General features: G+C 42.0%; 1 pseudogene; it reads right to left on the reverse strand.

Annotated features, from left to right (window-relative positions):
- Positions 1-1,824: 1,824 nt before the first annotated feature.
- LOC106320849 overlaps positions 1,825-7,077 on the reverse strand; it is a 5,367-nt pseudogene continuing 114 nt past the window's right edge.

A 7,077-nucleotide genomic window follows, 5' to 3' on the forward strand; every position in this document is an offset into this window, starting at 1 on the left:
ACCCCTTTTTATAAGTGATTACAAGTTCTACCCTTTTATCATCATCTCAAAACCAAAATAACACCCACTCACATCACTCACCCAATGAACAACTCTCTTTTTCTTTTGACTCAACCAACTAGGAACTTTAATTCACTCTTTACAACACTTAGCTCTAACTCTTTCTCATTTCCCTCCTCACCTTCTCTTTGATTCTTTTCTTTTTTTTCTTTTTTTTTTTTTTTATAAGGGGGAAGGTTCTTTTGTACATAATCTAGAGCTTCATACTTTCCTTTTGTCCCTAGAGTTTTCTTTTCTAATGACACTCTTTTGTTCATCTTTCTCATCTTTCTCACTCCCCAAACCCAAGATACTAAGATTTAGAACACACAAACCCCTCTCACCATCCCCAAATGCTAGCTCATTTTGCTAGCAACAGATGAGAACAAATCTATGTCGCCTCCAATACTCTCAAGATTTTGCACATGACAAGCTATCAAAAGAGGCCTCACTCATGCAATTCAATGTTTGGTCTCAAAGAATGGCTAGGCTAGTATGGTATGGAGTGCCATTTGGGTTAACAAAGATTGGTATAATGGAATAAGATAACCCAAATGTGTATAAGATCCATGATCAAGTATGCAAATGCCCATATGCAAGAGAGATTAAGTTCATTCAAGCCAAGTTCAGATTGGAGCTGATCTTAAGAAAAATGCCAATATCAAGCAAGCAAACAAGTTTCAAGAAGAGTTTTCTAGGCTCGAAGCATGCAAGGCTTTCAAGAGATGCTTAAGCTACTTGATATATTTAACTAGGGTGTCACTTTGAGTTCTAGACAAGAGTACTTTACAAGGCATTTAAATCATTGTTCCTATGCAAGTGAATGCAACCTATATGATCCTAGACATCTAGTTTTTTTGGATTTTCTATGCAAATAGGTGTATGCTCTAGACTTAATCTTAAAAATGCAACTACATGCTTCTTTTTGTTGTTTTTGAAATTTTTCAATTTTTTTGGATTTTCTATGCAAATATGTATCTACAATGCATGACATAAAACACTTTAAAATGATTAAATACTTGGTATCTCCCCCCCACACTTGAATCACACAGTCTCTGTGTGTCCAAGAGAGGAAGAGATGCCGAAAAGAAAGTTAAATGAAAGCTAAAATGGTATATACAATGGTGAGGTGATGGAGTACCTGTCTAAGCGTCCGGGAAAAAGGCCGAGGCCTCATTTCCGGTGTCATTGGGGAAGGTAGTGAAGTATGCTTGAGGCTCCCTGGCAACCTCCTCGTTGTCGGTTTCGTCATCGAGCGGCTTCGGTACCCCGCTGCCATACCCCGCTCCCACTTCGTTTATTTTTTTGGATTTGACGCGCGAGTACCAGACCTCGCTCTGAAACCGTCGACGGGTTCTTCGAGTGGTGGCGCGAGCTTCAGACCCCGCTTCCACACCCCGCTCCAACTTCGATTATGTGTCCAGATTTGACGCGCGGCTTCATCACCCCGCAACACTAGCTCGCTCCAGGCACGCTCGAGCTGTCGACACACAGAGCGACCTCCAGACCTCGTTGCATCACCTCGCTCCGGAACGTCTCGCGTCGACCAACTTTCAGCGCGACGTGCACACCCCGCTGCCATACCCGCTCTAGTGCAAATTAACTGAACCATCAATTGAAAACTGATCTTTCAACCTGCTGGAGACCAGTGTACCCACGAAACCTGATGTGAACTCGACCCACTGATCAAAAAGTCCTAAAAAGAAATATGTACAAGGATAGTCATGGGATTTCCTCCTAAGTGAGCTTGTTTTAAGTCTCTAGCTTGACTTTGTTCCCTTTTGGCTAGGCGGAGGTGGGGTCGGAGAGTGGAACTGAGATTTCTTCTTCCTCTGTTGTGGTTCCCATGTAGATTTTAATTCTTTGCCCATTCACTGTAAAGTCTCCACCATTGTTGTTCCATAACACAACTGCCCCATATGGCCTAACTCCCTTGATCTTGAAAGGACCTGACCATCTTGATTTGAGCTCCCCGGGAAACAACTTCAGTCTAGAGTTGTAGAGAAGCACTTGATCTCCAGCACTGAACTCTCTCTTCAAGATCTTCTTGTCATGAAAAGCTTTGGTTTTCTCCTTGTAGATCCTTGAGTTGTCAAAAGCATCCAGTCTAATCTCATCAAGCTCATTGATTTGGAGAAGTCTCTTCTCCTTGGTATTCCTGATGTCAAAATTCAGAAACTTAACAGCCCACATTGCCTTGTACTCAAGCTCAACTGGTAGATGACAAGCCTTCCCATACACAAGGTTGAAAGGTGTGGTTCCCAAAAGAGTCTTGTAAGCTGTCCTATAAGCCCAAAGCGCATCATCAAGCTTGTCAGACCAATCTTTCCTTTTAGTTCCCATAATCTTCTCTAGGATAGATTTGATTTCCCTGTTGGAGATCTCAACTTGCCCACTTGTCTGAGGATGGTAAGGTGTTGCTACCTTATGCTTCACACCATTTTTCTTGAGAAGACTTTCAAACAGCTTGTTGATGAAGTGAGAGCCTCCATCATTGATCACAACTTTTGGAACTCCAAACCTTGGAAAGATGGTGCTTTTGAACATCTTGATCACCACTCTAGAATCATTGGTGGGACTTGCTACAGCTTCCACCCATTTGGAGACATAGTCAACAGCTACAAAGATGTATTTGTTGCCAAAAAATGATGGGAATGGTCTCATGAAGTCAATGCCCCACACATCAAACACATCCACTTCTAGAATTGGGTTTTGAGGCATCTCATTCCTTTTGGTGATGTTTCCTCTTCTTTGGCATGAATCACACCTAGAGACAAAGTCTTGAGTGTCCTTGAACATATGAGGCCACCAAAACCCAGCTTGTAACACCTTTGAAACAGTATTGAAAGTAGCAAAATGACCTCCATAGGATGATCCATGACAGTGTGTAAGGATCCCATCAACTTCTTCTTTAGCTACTACTCTTCTATAGAGTTGATCTCTACAAAGTATGTAGAGGTAAGGCTCATCCCAATAGCATCTCTTCACATCTTTGTAGAACTTCTTCTTGGCATATCCCTCAAGACCCAATGACTCTCTTCCACAAGCTAAGTAGTTCACTAAATCAGCATACCAAGGACCTTTCTCTTCAGTTACCTTCACCTCTTCAAGCTTCTTTCCAGTTTCACAAACTGCTATCACTGCTCTAATTGCCATGATCTCCTCTTCTGGAAGCCCTTCATCAATGGGGATTCCACACTCAATCTTCAGTCTAGACAAGTGATCAGCTACACCATTCTCAACTTCTGGCGTGTCCTTGATCTCAAGATCAAACTCTTGTAGCAGAAGGATCCACCTCAATAGTCTTGGTTTAGCATCCTTCTTGGCCAAAAGGTGTCTCAATGCAGCATGATCAGTGTAGACTATGACTTTTGACCCAACCAAATAGCTTCTGAACTTCTCAAAGGCATAGACAATGGCTAGCAGCTCCTTCTCAGTTGTAGCATACTTCATTTGTGCTTCATCAAGAGTTCTACTTGCATAGTAGATCACATGAGTCTTCTTGTTTTTCTTCTGACCAAAGACAGCTCCCACAGCATAGTCATTAGTCACTAGCATCACACATGATCTCAAAGGGAAGATCCCAATCTGGTGGCTGCACAATGGGGGCACTAACCAGCTTATCCTTCAATGTCTTGAATGCTCCAAGACACTCCACATCAAAATTGAAAGCAGTTTCCTTGCATAGAAGCTTAGTCAATGGTCTAGCTATCAAGGAGAAGTCTTTGATGAATCTTCTATAGAATCCGGCATGACCAAGGAAGCTTCTAATGTCTTTCACTGTCTTTGGAGGAGCTAACCCAACCATCACATCAATCTTGGCCTTGTCCACCTCAATCCCCTTCTCTGAAATCTTGTGTCCAAGCACAATCCCTTCCTTAACCATGACGTGGCACTTCTCCCAGTTCAGCACAAGGTTGGTGTCTTCACATCTCTTTAGAACCCTGCAAATTGGACAAACAAGCAGAAAACGAAGATCCGTAGACAGAGAAGTCATTCATGAACACCTCCACAACATCCTCTATAAAATCAGAGAAAATAGACATGATGCACCTTTGGAAGGTGGTTGGAGCATTACATAGCCCAAATGGCATCCTTCGATAAGCAGAGGTACCATAAGGGCATGTGAATGTTGTTTTCTCTTGATCATTTGGATGTATGGGGATTTGGAAGAATCCTGAATACCCATCAAGAAACAATAATAGGGATGATTTGCAAGTTTCTCTAGCATTTGATCAATGAATGGCAATGGAAAATGATCCTTTCTAGATGCTGAGTTAAGTTTTCTGTAATCTATGCACATCCTATGTCCCGTTGTTGTTCTTGTTGGGATTAGTTCATTCTTATCATTTTTAACCACAGTTATTCCACCCTTCTTTGGGACAACATGCACAGGAGACACCCATTTGCTATCCGAAATAGGATAGATTACACCTGCATCTAAGAGTTTCAAAATCTCTTTCTTAACAACATCTTTCAAGTCGGGGTTCAACCTTCTTTGATGTTCTATAGAAGTCATAGATTCATCCTCTAGATGTATCCTATGCATGCATAAAGAAGGTGATATCCCTTTAATATCATCTAGTGAGTAGCCTATTGCCTTTCTATACTTTTTAAGTTCATTCAAAAGTTGAGACAATTCAGTTTCATTCAGTTCACTACTCACAATGACAGGGTATGTCTCAAGAAAGGCATACCTTACACCAAGGGGAAGAGGTTTAAGCTCCACTTTTGGTGCTTTGAGTTCACTCCAATCATCTTCTTGGAGGCTTTCTTGTTGATCAACTGAGGCAGCATGATGAACTTCTTGTGGAAGCTCTATGAAGTTGTCATCTCCACTTTTCTCCTTGTGGCAGTCTAGCATCCTCACATACCTTGCACTCTCCTCAACTTCTATCAATTGAGTCTCTCTTAGGGCATGCTGAAGAGAGTCCTCAATAGCTAATTCCTCCAAGTACTCTTCAGCTAAAGCTTCCATCTCCTCAATGTAGAATGCTTGACTTTGGGTAGTGGGCTTCTTCATCACCTCCTTGATGTCAAAATGCAGGATGTTCCCTTTGCCAAGATGAAGATCAATCTTCCCTTCCTTAACATTCACAACAGCCCCTGCTGTAGCCAAGAAAGGTCTCCCCAATATCAAAGGATCTGTAGGTTCTTCATCCATCTCCAACACCACAAAATCTGTAGGAATCTCACAATTTCCAACCATAACAGGGAGATCTTCTAGGATACCAATGGAAATCTTCACTGAGAGATCAGCTAGCACAAGAGAGAGTCTACACTTCTTGTATAGTGTAAACCCAAACCTTTTAGCAATGGAGAGAGGCATAAGGCTCACACTTGCTCCCAAATCACATAGACACTTCTCAAAAGCCAATTGCCCAATGGCACAAGGTAGTGTGAAACTTCCTCGATCTTCAAGCTTCTTGGGGATGGTTAACCGTTGTATAATGGCACTGCATTCATGGGTGAGAACTACCATCCCTTCCATCTCTTTCTTCTTCTTGGTTACAACATCCTTGAGGAACTTGCTGTACTGAGGCACTAGCATAAAGGCATCAATAATGGGCATGGTGATCTGAACCTCACTCATCTGCTTCTCAAAAAAGGATTTGTATTGCTCCAGAAGCTGTCTCTTGAATCTACCAGGAAGGGAAGTTTTGCTTCATATGGAAGAGGAATGAATGGAGTTCCTTTTGATGAAGTAGCAGCTTCATTCTTGTTCACAACCTTCTTCTCTTCTCCAACCTTTCCTTTCCCTTTAGCTTCAACTATCTCCTCCAAGATTTCTTCATTGTTTTTCTCATCCACAATAACCACATCATCATCCACATTGATGACCACCTCCCCATCTTGCTTCTTATTATCCCTAATGAGAGTTCTAGGAGACAATTGTTTACCACTCCTTAGGGGGATGGATTTCATTGTCTCCTTGGGGTTTTGCTCAGAAGTTCCGGGAAGTGATCCCATTGGACGTTTTGAGTTACTACCCATTGAGGCAAACTGGTTCTCCAAAGCTTTAAAGTTAGAAGCAAGGTTGGAGAACTTGTTGTTGAGATCATTGTAGCGTCCATCAACTTTGGTGTGAAGGTTCTTCAGCTCATATCCAATGTGCTTCTCGCTTCTAGTTTGGGATTCCAAGATCTGCTTCAACATTGCATCAGTGCTACTCTCTTGTGTAGCAGAAGTAGAAGATCCCGCTTGGGCTTGTGTAGACTGATTTCCTTCGGAGGGGAAGCGTTGAGAGTAGTTTTGTCTAGCTTGGTAACCACCTTGTTGGTTATTGTTGTAGAAGGGCTTTTGTTGGTAGTTATTGTACTGAAAGTTAGGCTCCTTCTTGTACCATGTTCCATTAGCATTCACAAAGCACAACTTTTCTTGACCTTCTAGACCATCAACTTCATTTAGCACAGCAACCCCTTCTTGTTTCTTCTCACCAACAAAGTTCACCTTCTCTTGTTTAGCTCTATCCAAGAGAAGCATATCCATCTTTTCTTGTAGAGCCTTTAAATCTCTCTTGGTGTTTGTATCATCACCTCCACTGCCTCTGTTGCTTTTATCATGCTCATCACTGTAGACTGAATCACTCTTAGCCATGTTCTCTACAAGCTCCAAAGCATCTGCTTCACTTCTTCCCAAGAAGAAACCATTGCTAGCAGTATCAAGCTGACTTCTAAACTTGGGTAAAACACCTCTGTAGAAAGTACTAAGCAAACTCTCCATATTGAAGCCATGATGAGGACATTGAGAGATGTAGCTGTTGAACCTTTCCCATGCTTCTCCAAAGCCTTCAAGATTCCTTTGATGAAATCCAGAGATCTCATTCCTTAGCTTAGCAGTTCTTGAACTAGAGAAGAACTTGGTGAGGAAGGCTTTCTTGCACTCATCCCATGTGGTGATTCAATATCTTGAAAGGCTCTTCTCCCATGTGTGAGTTTTGTCTCCCAAAGAGAATGGAAACAACCTTAGCTTGAATGCATCTTCAGAGACACCATTGATCTTTGTAGTTCCACACAGCTTATCAAAGTTATCCAAGTG

The sequence above is a fragment of the Brassica oleracea genome, unplaced genomic scaffold (assembly GCF_000695525.1).
Source record: "Brassica oleracea var. oleracea cultivar TO1000 unplaced genomic scaffold, BOL UnpScaffold01091, whole genome shotgun sequence".
NCBI lineage: Eukaryota > Viridiplantae > Streptophyta > Magnoliopsida > Brassicales > Brassicaceae > Brassica > Brassica oleracea.